The following is a 13,705-nucleotide window of genomic DNA, read 5'->3' as shown; positions in this document are numbered from 1 at the left end:
TCTGGGGGGAAATTGCGGTCTTTGAAGAAGGAGGCCATCTGGGTTGTACGGTTTTGGAACTGGTCCTCCTGGGAGCAGATGCGGCGGAGACGAAGGAATTGGGAATATGGGATGGCGTTTTTACAGGGAGCAGGGTGGGAGGAGGTGTAGTCTAGGTAGCTGTGGGAGTCGGTCGGTTTATAGTAAATGTCTGTGTCGATTCGGTCACCTAAGATAGAAATGGAAAGGTCCAGGAAGGGGAGGGAGGAGTCTGAGACGGTCCTGGTGAATTTGAGGTCGGGGTGGAAGGTGTTGGTAAAGTGGATGAACTGTTCAACCTCCGCATGGGAGCACGAGGCAGCGCCGATACAGTCATCGATGTAGCGGAGGAAAAGATGGGGGGTGGTGCCAGTGTAGCTGCGGAAGATGGACTGTTCCACATATCCTACGAAGAGGTAGGCATATTTGGGGCCCATGCGGGTGCCCATGGCTACTCCTTTGGTTTGGAGGAAGTGGGAGGATTGGAAAGAGAAGTTGTTCAGGGTAAGGACCAGTTCAGTCAGTCGAAGGAGGGTGTCAGTGGAAGGGTACTGGTTGGTACGGCGGGAAAGGAAGAAGCGGAGGGCTTTTGGTCCTTCGTGATGGGGGATGGAGGTGTACAGGGACTGGATGTCCATGGTGAAGATAAGGCGTTGGGGACTAGGGAAGCGAAAATCATGGAGGGCATGGGTGGTGTCCCGAGCGTAGGTGGGGAGTTCTTGGACTAAGGGGGACAGGACCGTGTCGAGGTATGCAGAGATGAGTTTGGTGGGGCAGGAGCAGGCTGAGACAATGGGTCGGCTGGGGAGTCAGGTTTGTGGATTTTGGGCAGGAGGTAGAAACGGGCGGTGCGGGGTTGTGGGACTATGAGGTTGGAGGCGGTGGATGGGAGATCCCCTGAGGTAATGAGGTTCTGGATGGTCTGGGAGATGATAGTTTGGTGGTGGGAGGTGGGGTCATGAGCCATGTTTCCGTAATTGCAAAGATATCTCAGTCCCATGTTCCTAACCATGCTCTGAGGTCATCTGGCTTCCCTATTAGGCCCCTTGCATTGAAATAAATGCAGTTTAATTTATTAGTCCTACCTTGTCTCTTGCCTGCCCTGACTGTTTGACTCACTTCTGTTCTCAGCTGTACCCGTCTCAGTTCGATATGTTTCCTCACTATCTCCGTGGGTCCCCCCCCCACCCGACTAGTTTAAATCCTCCCAAGCAGTTCTAGCTGAGGAAAGAAAATATAGTCTTGGGTTCCCACACTTACTTTTTACTTTATGGTAAGACTACTGAAAATGTGCACAGATTAGACTTGACTTCTATGACCCACAGAGTTGAATGGACAATCAACACTCATTCTGGATTAGTGGTGCTGGAAGTGCTATCTACAATTGGTAAAGGATTTGCCATGAAATTGTTTTAAAAATGATAAATAGATAGTTATTTACAAAACTGAACTCAAATATTTTTATAATCTATGTTTAAGGAGGAATTGTGTGACATCTTTAGGACTTTGTTGATGGGTTTGCATAAGCGATTATCATTTGAAGTTCGCAAAGACAAGTTTGGTTGTATCCTGTCTTAGTTAGGAGAGATTGTAAAAGAAGCGTTTGTACTTAAAAGCATTTAGAGAGCACTCCTATTAACATTATGGGAGCACAAGAAGGAATCTAAGTGTAACTTCAGCGTGCAGCTAGATTTTAAGTATTCATACATTTAGTCCAAAGGCCAGTTTGTATGAAATTATCTCATGGATGTATTTTCACAGTTATTTTACATTCATCTGTATCCTGAACTATAATCTTTAATATCGATGCACACACTGAAGAGCTGTACATTCCCATGAAAATGGGACAGCAATAAGGCTTGCATCTTGCACTATAAACTGATATGTAGAAAAAGTCATTATTTTGTAATTTTTGTAGAGTTTTGAAGAGTATGAAAAACCAAAGTAAAAATTAAAACTTGTAAAGTATGTCAAAAGAAAACGTAAAGCAGTCAGCAATACATATTCTTTCAACAACTGGGTAATCAATTTTCAAAAAATTGGTCAAAAATGCTGGAAAAATGGAAGTCTCAGCTTCTGTAATTTCTTGTAATACAAGTATGAGGAAACCATTTGTGTGAAATCTCAACTGTTGCTTATATGTCCATGTTAAGTAGTACAAAATAGAACATTGATAAAATATTGTCACTTTGATGCCAACACTGGAGCTCATAATCTTAATAAGGTAGTGAATAAATTGATTGTAAAACAGACAAATGAATTGCTCAGCAAATATGTTGTTAGCTTCATTAGACGGGTGACAATGAAAGTAGATTCCAGGAAAGAGTTTTTTTTAACGTTGATGGTTGCTGTCTTTCACTTGAAATATTAACATTGAGGTTACTGCCTCATTGCAGAATGTTGTACTTTACTTCATTCCAGAGCCAGATATGATCTAACCGTTCTACTGCTTTAAATCCAAGTTTGGTATCTTTTGGAGCAGCAATTTTGATCTTGTTCTCAAGCAGAAACAAAAACTTGTAGTCACACAGTAAAGGCTGAACAAACATGTAGCTAACTAGGATTTATTGATGCACAAAGTAATTTTGTACAAAACTAGAACTGGTAAAGAAGAGAAAAATAGAAATAAAGTAGCTTTCATGTCTACCCAAAGTATTTTGACTTGGAATTTGATGACAAGTGGATCATATTTTACACGAATGATGTAAAAATTAGCTTTCACATTTGCATTTCATTTCTTTGCCCATATGGAAATTGTTCATTGTAAAAGCTGCATATAAATAAATAACAATAAGGATAATTGCATTATCACAAATACGTTTAATTAAGGTGTACTTGGAATAATCAGTGAGTCCACTCTGAGCACCTGTCTTCATCTATACATCAGCTCTGTTAATTACTACTCCTGCATATGAACATATGAGCTAGGAGTAGAAGTAGGCCATTTTGCCTCTCCAGCTTAATTTACTGTTAGCTAAGATCATGGCTGATGTGTGTTGTGTTCTGAATTCCACATTTCCATCTACCCTGATAATCTTCAATTCCATTGCCCAACAAGAATCTGTCTACCTCCCATATTATAAATAATCAAAAAAACCCATCTCCATTGCCTTCTAAGGCAAAAAGTTCCAAATTTGCAAAATCCTTCCAAATTTTGCCCCTTATCTATGTCCTAAAAGGGCAAACCTGTTGTAACTGCAGACAAACTTTCTGAGATTAATGTACAAGGATATCCAGGTCCCTCTGCACAACAGTGTGCTGCAATTTCTTACCATTCAAGTAATAGTCCTTTTTACTGTTATTCCTACCAAATTGGATGACTTCACATTTATTGACATTGTACTCCATCTGCAAGACCTTTGCCCACTCACTTAAACTATCTATGACCTTTTGCAAAGTTTCACCGTCCTCTGTACATTTTGCTCTGCCACTCATCTAAGTGTCATCTGCAAACGTTGACACATGACATGTGGTCCCCAACTCCAAACAATCTCAGTAAATTGTGAGTGATTGCTGTCCCAACACTGATCCCTGAGGGACACCACTAGTCACTGGTCACCAACCAGAATAGCACTCATTTATTCCCACTCTTTGCTTTCTGCTGGTTAACCAATCCACTATCCATGCTAATGCATTGCCTATAACGCCTTGCATCTTTATCTTATGCAGCAGCCTTTTGTGCGACACCTTGTCAAATGCCTTTTGGAAATCTCGGCATACCACATCTACTGGGTCCCCATTGTTCACCGTGTTCGCAGTGTCTTCATAGAATTCTAGACAATTAGTTAAGCATGACTTGCATTTCATGAGCCCATGCTGCATCTGCTCAATGGGACAATTTCTATCTAAATGCTTTGCTATTTCTTCCTTGATAATAGACTTGTGTTTTTGCCAATACAGAAGTTAAGCTCACTGATCTATAATTTCCCATCTTTTGCCTGCCTCCCTTTTTAAACACTGGCGTCACATTTGTTTTCCTATCAGCTGGAACTGTCCCAGAGTCCAGCGAATTTTAGAAAACTAACACAAGTGCATTTGCTATTTCTCCTACCATCTCCTTTAGTACCCTGAGATGCATTCTATCAGGGCCAGGGGATTTGTCTACTCTTAGCTCCATAAGCTTGCCCAACACTACATTCTTTGTGATAATGATTATTTGTGTCCTTCACTGTGAAGACAGAGTCAAAATACTTATCCAATGCTTCAGCTATTCCCTCATATCCCATTACTAAATCCCCCTTCTCATCTTCTAATGTTTACTTTAGCCACACTCTCTGTTGTTTTATATATTTATAGAAACGTTTGCTATCTGTCTTTATATTCTGAGCTTTTTTTTCTCATAATCTATCTTACTTATCATTATAGCTCTTTTTTTTGTGGCTTTCTTTTGATCTTTAAAGCCTTCCCAATCTTCTAGTTTCCAGCTGATCTTGGCCACTTTCTATGCCTACTCTTTCAATTTGATAGCCTCCTTTAGTGTCTTAGATACCCGTGGCTGATTACCATTTTTCCTATCGTCCTTTGTTTTCATTGGTATGTACTTTTGCTGGGCACTTTGAAAAAATGTTTTAAAGACCTCCACTGCTCGTCAACTGTCCCACCATAAAGTCTTTGCTTCCTATCTGACCAACTCCTCTCTTATTCTATTGTTACAACACAGGGTAAACTCTTCTGCTGATTTGAACTATCCCACAGAAAAGCTCACCTTGCCTTGTAATCTGTTAAAGTATGAGCGACCAAGAACGACAAGAATCCCTCCATGTAAAGAATAAATTTAACAATTTATTCTTTAATTCCAAAAAACACAAGAAAATTAAAGAATAACTATCTACACTGTAATCCTCCTTTGAGCGATTTGTCTACCTCCCACTCTACAACAATATATTGTTCCGATAAAACTCCCTATTAAGTTTAACAAAACTTAATCAAATTTCAAAACCAACAGTTGTCGCTTTTCCCTTGGTATCTTTCCTGGTTCATTTCTTTGGTCTTCTGCTTCACAAGTTTCAAATGAAAAGGTACCTTTCAGAGAGAGGCTCTGCAGGCCGTATTTTCGTTAGTGCTGTTTGCCGCTCTGGCTAACTGTTCAAAATATCCGATTTTTATATACCCCAAAACATTGGACCGTCTCATTGGTTTGATGTAATCAAGACGTTAAAATTCAAATTTGTTTGGATTTTAGTATCTTGCAGCATAATTTAACTTGATTGGCCAAATTCAAATTTGTTGTGTATCGTGGCAGCACAGCTCAACTATTTATTTCACAACCAAATGTCACATTTTTAAGTTTTTCAGCACACCCTGTGCCTCGCTAGGTCTGTGCCAGCCTTCACACTCTCTCTTAATGGTACAGTACACACCTACACCTTCATAACAGCTCCCCCCATGAAAAAAATGTACCACCATACTGAAGAGATGGCTTTTTTATTCTCTATTCCTTAACCATATTACCATGACATACATATGACTTCAATCTAAGTTCATGTTAACTTCTTCCCGTATATACATATATTAAAGACCAGTCTCATCTATACTTGATCAGTTAAATCCGCGATAACTTATCTTCTGTTACATTCTTACAACCCACAACATGTACGATTTGTAAATTAAAAGTCTGTAACATAAGAGTGCAATGCAATATTCTTATCTTTAAAGCATTCCAAGAATGTAAGCGGATTGTGATCAACGTACACAACCGACTCCGATATATTGCTCGTGACATAAGCATTAAAAATTTGTAAGGCCAGTACCAAATTCAGTAGTTTTTTCCCGATAGTAGAGTATTTTCTTAGGTGGGTGTTGGGTTTCTTTGAAAAGTAACCAACTGGCAGTTCAATTCCATCATCACCTTCCTGTAGCAGTACAGCTCCAACTCCTATGTCAGTAGCATCAGTGGCAATTTTTAAAGGTTTCAAAAGGTTTGATCCAGCTAAAACTAGTGCAGTGGTTAATATCGCTTTTAAATTTGACAAATGCTTCCTGGCACTTCTGTCCACCGAATTTTTATGTTGGTCTTCAGCAAATCTGTTAACTGTACCACTACGCTGCTGAGGTTTGGAACATATTTCCAATAGAATCCATTCAGTCCCAAATATTGAAGCACCTCTTTCTTCGAGATTGGTCGTGGAAATTTCTCAATGGCCTTCGTCTTTGCATTCCTTGGGGTCACCCCTCCATGACCGATGTTCTATTCCAAGAATGTCACTTCTGCTTTCATGAATTCAGTTTTGTTTAGGCTTATTACCAGTTTTGCTTCTCTTAATCTGTCCATGTGCTCTGCCAACTGTACCATGTGATCTTCCCAGGACACTCAAAAGATCACTACATCATCCAGATAGACTGCACAGTTTGTTTAGCCAATCACCACTCTGTTCAGGAGTCTTTGGAATGTGGCAGGTGCGTTCTTCATTCCAAAGGGTATCACTTTGAATTGATCTTGCCCATTTGGAGTTAAAAACACAGAAATTTCTTTCAATGTCTCCAACAAAGGCACTTGCCACTAACCACGCAGTAAGTCCAACTTTGTGATGTAACTGGCTTGTACAACTGTGTCGATACAGTCCTCCAATCTCAGTATTGGGTATGAGTCTGATTTTGTAATGTGTTGACCTTCCGATAATCCATGCAAAACCGTTGAGTCCCATCAGGTTTGGGAACTAAGATGATTGGCGAACTGCACTAGCTCTGACTCAGTTCATTGATATCTTCATTGAGAATTCTTTAGTTTCTAATTCTTGCTGTGACTTATGGTAGTGGGATTTTGTTACTACACAGTCTGGGAAAATATGAGGATATTTTTCTTTTAACTCCTCAGTTTCCTGGTCTTCCTTGGGCTTTTCCACAACAAGGGATATCACTCCCACCTGGGACCCTGCTGAATCATTCCCAAGAACAAACTGGATTCCTGGAACTGACACTCTGTCACTCCCACTGTTAGTTCCCCAGTCCTGAGTTGGCACTCCAACCTGATCTTGTGTAGGAGAACACAATTTCTGTCCATCTATCCCACAAATTACCACACTCTTGGGTAACTGGTCAGAAAGAGTGCAAATTTGTTCATCACTTACTATTAGAGACTGCTTCGATCCTGTATGTCTCAAAATTATAACTACTTGCCCTTCTCCTGTTCTTTCTGAGTAAACTTTACCCACAGATGCAAATTATTTATAGAGATCAGGCACTAACTCGATACTCAGCCCTTGCCTAGACTATGCACTCTCCTACAGCTCCTCAACTTTTCTTGGGGTTTCCTTTACTACTATCACTAATGCCACTGGCTTAGCTTCTTTTACCACATCTTTTCCCCTAGTGCCTTTCTTTAATGACCAGCACTGTGACTTTGTGTTCCACTTTACCACAATGGAAACACCTGAGACCTTTCACCACCTTTTCACCCGCTTGGGTTTCTTTTTTAACCTGTGGTAAACACTTATCAGTATTCTCTCCTCTCCCCTTCTTCCAACTTCTATCCTTCACAGGATGAAATTCTTGTAGGAGTCCTATCATATGCACCAACAGCTAACACTGCTGCTCTTCTCATTTCCTGAACTTTCTGTTCCTCCATGTGAATTCTTATCATCTCTGGAAGTGACTTTTTAAACTCCTCCAGCAGAATAATCTCTCTTCGAGCCTCATCGGCTATATCTATTTTTTAGGCCTGCACCCATCGATCAAAATGACTGTTCGTTTAATTCTTTCAAACTCAACACAAGTCTGACCTGGTTCCTTCTTTCTTTCTGAACTGCTTTCTCTATGCTTCTGGTACCAATTCATAAGCACTTAAAATAGCCCGTTTGACCTCCTCTTCATCTCTTGACCATTCATCTGACAGCACTGCAAATACCTCGCTAGCTCGCCTACTAGTTTAGTTTGAATTAACATTACCCACAAGTCCTCTCTCTCTCTCTCTCGCTCCACCCCCCTCTCTCTCGCTCCACCCCCTTCCCCGTTTATCTCCTGAGTCCATTTTCCTTCATTGTAATTGAAGTTTTTTCTTTCTAAACTTTCTTGGCAATTTTGGGAATCATCTTCAAACCCCAGAACCTCTTTAACAATTTCAAGAGCCATTTCTCTCACTCCTAATTTACCTAACCACAAGAAATTGAAATTAAACAAATTGTCTCACTTGTGTTTTATTTAAAGATCTAGGACACTAACCAGCAAATATTTAAATCTGCAGGGCTTTTCTCTTATCCCAATTTGATTCAAATCTTTCCAAATCTCGGACTGGATCTGTCTAAACTGTTCAAATCACAGATGTAAGCCCCAAAACAGTTACGACACAGGGTAAACTCTTTTGTTAATTCGAACCAGACCCACAGAAAAGCTCACCTCGCTTCGTAATCTGTTAAAGGATGAGTGACCAAGAACTGCAAAAATCCCTCTGTGTAAAGAAAAAATTGAACAATTTATTCTTTAACTCCAAGAAACACACTAACATTAAAGAACAACTATCTATGTTGTAATCCTCCTTCGTCTGATCAATTTATCTACCTCCCACTCTACAATAATGTACTGTTCTGATAAAACTCCTTATTAAGTTCAACAAAACATAAGCAAATTTCATAACCAGCAGTTGTCGCTTTTCCCTTGATATCTTTGTCTGTAATTTTCAGAGACTTTACTTCGGTCTTCTGTTTGACATATTTCATATGAAAAGCTACCTTTCAGAGAGGCTCTACAGGCCGTATTTTCGTTGGTGCTGTTTGTCGCACTGGCTAACTGTTCAAAATACCCGAAAACATCGGACCGTATCATTAGTTTGATGTCATTAAGACATTAAAATTCGAATTCGATTGGATTTTGGTATCTTGCAGCATAATTTAACTGGATTGTCAAAATTCAAATTTGTTGTACCATGGCAACGCAGCTCCAGCTATTTGTTTTACAACCAAATGTTACATTTTAAAATTTTTCAGCACACTCTGTGCCTCTCCAGGTCTGTGCCAGCCTCCACTCTCTCTCAATTGTACAGTACACACCTACACCTCATAACACTATTGTCATCTTCCTTGTTTAGGTACAGAAACTTGGTATTGGATTATATCTTTGCACTTGCCATCTATTTACTAAATTAGACTATACTGCGATCACTCCTTCCAAGAGGATCCCCAGCTATGACATTATTAATTATTCCTGTTTCATTATCACAGGACCGAGTCTAGGATAGCTTGATTCCTTGTCAGTTCCATTACGTACCATTCAAGAAAGCTATAACAGATACATTCAGTGAGTTCCTCCTTGAGGTTACCATGACTGTGTTGGTTCAACCAATCGACATGTAAATTAAAATCCCCCACAATAATTGCTGTACCATTTTTACAGACATTAGTTATTTCTTTGTTTATTGCCCACCCCAATGTGATATTATTATCGAGTTTTGAGAAGATATGTAGCTCAGGTTGAGGTTCTGGATGTAGATTTGCTTGCTGAACTGGAAGGTTCATTTTCAGATGTTTGGTCACCATATTAGGCAACATCTTCATTGAGCTTCCAGACGAAGCACTGCTGATGATTCCTGCTTTTAATTTATATGATTGGGCTTCTTTGGGTTGGTGATGTCATTTCCTGTGGTTGTCATTTTCTATGATGCCATTTCCTGTTTTTTGTCAGGTGGTGGTAAATTGGACCCAAGTCAGTTTGTTTGTTGATGGAGTTCCGGTTGGAATGCCATGTTTCTAGGAATTCTTGTGCGTGTCTCTGTTTGGCTTGTCCTAGGATGGATGTGTTGTCCCAACCCAAACATATAAATAGAAAGCAGGAATCACCAGCAGTGCTTTGTCCGGAGGCTCACTGAAGATGTTAGCTAGAATGATGATGAAATGTCTGAAAATGAATCTTCCAGCTCAGCGAGCAAACCTACATCCAATGATGATATCATTTGGTGGCCTATAGACTGCACCTATCAGTGACCTTGTCTTCTTAGAGTCTCTAATTTCCACCAAAATGGATTCAACATTATTCTCCATAGAACTTATATCATCTCTCACCACTGCCCTGATGTCATCCTTAAATATCAGAGCTGCACCACCTTCTTTACCTCAATGTCTGTCCTTCTGAATAGTCTGATACTCCTGGATATTTAACTCCCAGTTGCGGCCATCCTACTACCATATCTCTGCAATGGCTACTAAGTCATAGTCATTTGCGATGATTTGTGCCATTAATTCAGCTACCTTGTTACGAATGCTACAAGCTTTCAGGTAAAGTAGTTTCTGTATCCTCTTTATGAATTCCAACATCTCCATTAATGATATTTCCTGAGTTATCCTTCCTTTTTATTTTCATAGTCTGCCATGTAGTTAAATTTTCCGGCACACATGCTAACCTGCTGCTTTCCTTTTTATTTGCCACCATACTTCCTGTCATTTTCCCCTTCTCTTCCCTTCCCTCCGACTCATAGTTTAATGTCCGAGTGACCAACCTATTTATTCGTTTTGCTAGACTCTGGTTCCAGGTCAGTTCAGGTGGAGACTGTTCCATTGGTACACATCCCTCCTGTTCCAAAACTGATACCAATGCCCCAAGAAATGAAATCCCTCTTTTTCCCACACCACTCCCTTAGCCACATGTTCACTTCCCTAATTTTCTTATCCCTAAATTAATTTGTATGTGGCTCGTGTAGTAATCTGGAGATTATAACCCTTGAGGACTTGTTCCTTAATTTCGTTCCTAGTGCTTGATAATCACCAAACAGGTCCTCCTTCCTAACCTTGGCTATGTTGTTTGTCCCAATGTGGACCACAACAACCAGATCCTTGCCCTCTTGCTCTAATATACTTTTAAGCTTGTCAGAAATGCCTGCTCAGTGCCAGGGTGAAGGACAATATACCATGCAGGACTCGTGGTTCTGCTTACACGGACTACTATCTATCCCCTTAATTATAGAGTCCCTACAACTACCACTCTTGGTACTCCCTCCTCTTGAATGGTCTCCTGCACCGTGATGCTGTGGTCAGCTGGCTCATCCTCCCAGCAGCCCTTTTCCTCATCCACACAGGGAGCAAGCACCTCATACCTATTGGACAAAGTCAAGAGCTGAGGCTCCTTCTTCCTGACAACAACTGTCTTTTAAACGTTTCCTCATTAAGCCAACCTACTTATTTTAATTATTAGTCTTGTACATAAAAGCGAAGTGCTGCAGATGTTGAAGATCTGAAATTAAAAAAATGAACTCTGCAGATCTGACACCACCTGTGGGGAGAGACCATTAATGTTTTGAGTCCAATATGACCCCTTTGGAAATGGAATGGTTCAGTTTCTGTTTTTGTCATCAATCCAGTGAACCTTCTGTGAGACACTTCCAATGTATTTCCATCCGTATTTAATTAAGGAGACCAAACTTCACAGTATTTGAGATATGGTCTCATCAGTATACAGTACATTGAAACATACCATCCTTCCTTTTATGATTAGTTCTCCTCGTAATAGAGGATAGCATTTCCCTAACTTTAATTGCTTGCTGTATCTGCATACTAATACATTTTATGACACTTCCATTGGAACACCCCAAATCTCTCTGCGCCTTGGAATTCTGTAGTTGTTCTCAATTTAAGTGGCACTTTTTTTATTCCTCCTGTGAAAGTGAGCAACTCTGCGTATTTCCACATTATACTCCAACTGCCAGATTTTTGATCACTTACTCAATCAATCTATATTGGTCTGTAATCTATATCTTAACATATTTCTCTGACTTGTTTGTGCCACCTGCAAATTTAGCTATTACGCCTTTGATCCCACTCATCCAGGTCATTGATATAAATTGCAAGAAGTTGCTTGCTCAACACAAAGCCCTTTGGCAGGATGTGATGAGTGGAGTCCCAATCGGACAAAAACACATCTATGCCTATTCTCTTTTCTGTCAGTTAGCTAGTCTTCTGTCCTTGCTAACATGTGCCTGATATCATGAGGTCTACTTTGCACAGAGTCCTTTATATGGCTTCTTGTCAAATACCTTCTGGAAATCTGAGTACTGTATGTCCACAGGCTCCCCTTTATCCACAGAACATGCTATTCCTTCAAGGAACATCAGTAAGTTGATAAAATAAAATTTCCCTTCAACAAAACCATGCTAACTCTTCCTGAATTACCAAGTACTTAACCATAACCTCCTTATTGATTATTGCTATGCTTCCCTACAACAGATATCAAATTAACTGGTTTTTAGTTTCTTCTTGAATAGAGGAGTTACATTGCGACTTGCTAGTGTCATGAAACCTTTCCAGAATCTAGGAAATTTTGGAAAGTGAGCATCAATACAGCCTATCCCTCAGTGGTCACCTACTTTGGAAACAGTGGTTGAACTTCTTCAACATCCAGGGCCTTGTCAGCTGCATTTTGCTCAGTGAAGCTTATTTAATTGTAATTTCATTAAGTTCCTCTCTCCCTTCCACCACCTCCGGATTTACAGCTATTACTATAATGATTTTTGTATCCTATATGATGAAGAAAGAAACAAAAGATTTGCTCGCTTCATCCGACATTTTCTCATTTGCTGCTATTGATTCCCCATTTTTGCTCTCTAGGGGACCAGTGCTCCCTTTGCTTAATACTTTCCTTTTTAAATAGGAGGTTTTGCTACCTGTTCTTAAATTTCTATTTAGCTATCTGATCTACATTAATTTCTCTCTCAATAAATGTTAAGTCATTCTCTGCTGTTCATTATATTGTGTGTAATTATCTGAGTTAGCACTCATGTTTTTGCAGTTATATGCTTTTTCCTTAAGTTTGATGCTTTCCTTGACTTCCTTCATTAACCATGGATGGTAGGATTCCCCCTGTCGATTTTTGTTTTTCGTGGTAAGAACATATTTATTCTGACTATTCTGGAGTGTATATCTTTAAAGGTCTGCCTATATTGACATATCCATTTAAACTTGTACCGTAATTCACTTCAACAAGCTCATTGTTCATTCATACTATTAGGCAACTGAATATGTATATTATTATATCCTGTATGTAGGTTTCAGTTTTTGTGGTTGAATTCCCGTTTGACATTTTTATGAAGCAGGCTAATGGTATTTTGAATCCTTATAACTTCCATCTTGGGTCGTAGTTAAATTACTTTGAGTACATTAAATACTAAATATGTTTACTTGCCATTAATGTTTTTGTGGAATCTAACTGAATTCTGGTTGGGCAGACAGTTTGTAAACTCGTTTTAACAGATATCCGGTGTTGTGGTTCTGTTCACCGAGCTGGAAGTTTTTGTTGCAAACGTTTTGTCCCCTGGCTAGGCGACATCAGCAGTGCTTGGGAGCCTCCTGCGAAGCGCTTCTTTGATGTTTCCTCCGGAGTTTATAATGGTCTGTCCCTGCCGCTTCCGGTTGTCAGTTTCAGCTGTCCGCTGTAGTGGTTGGTATATTGGGTCCAGGTTGATGTGTTTGTTGATGGAGTTTGTGGATGAATGCCATGCCTTTAGGAATTCCCTGGCTGTTCTCTGTCTGGCTTGCCCTATGACAGGAGTGTTGTCCCAGTCGAATTCATGTTGCTTGTTGTCTGCATGTGTGGCTACTAAGGATAGCTGGTCGTGTCGTTTCGTGGCTAAAAACCTGGGTTAAAAACCTCTCCCACAGACAGCTCACAGACACGGAAAGAACAATACTGGCCAAGGGACTCAACTACAACCACAGGGATGCCAAGACAGCAGACTTCCTAGCAGCACTAGAATGCACACTCAGGAACAATG

General features: G+C 40.1%; 1 protein-coding gene across 7 annotated transcripts in view; it reads left to right on the top strand.

The window, feature by feature from the left end:
* hdac5 (histone deacetylase 5) overlaps positions 1 to 13,705 on the top strand; it is a 330,777-nt gene that overhangs the window by 42,583 nt on the left and 274,489 nt on the right. The gene's annotated exons all lie outside the window — the stretch shown is intronic.

The sequence above is a fragment of the Chiloscyllium plagiosum genome, chromosome 33 (genome assembly GCF_004010195.1).
Source record: "Chiloscyllium plagiosum isolate BGI_BamShark_2017 chromosome 33, ASM401019v2, whole genome shotgun sequence".
NCBI classification, from domain to species: domain Eukaryota; kingdom Metazoa; phylum Chordata; class Chondrichthyes; order Orectolobiformes; family Hemiscylliidae; genus Chiloscyllium; species Chiloscyllium plagiosum.
This window is presented reverse-complemented; position numbering and strand designations above follow the sequence as displayed.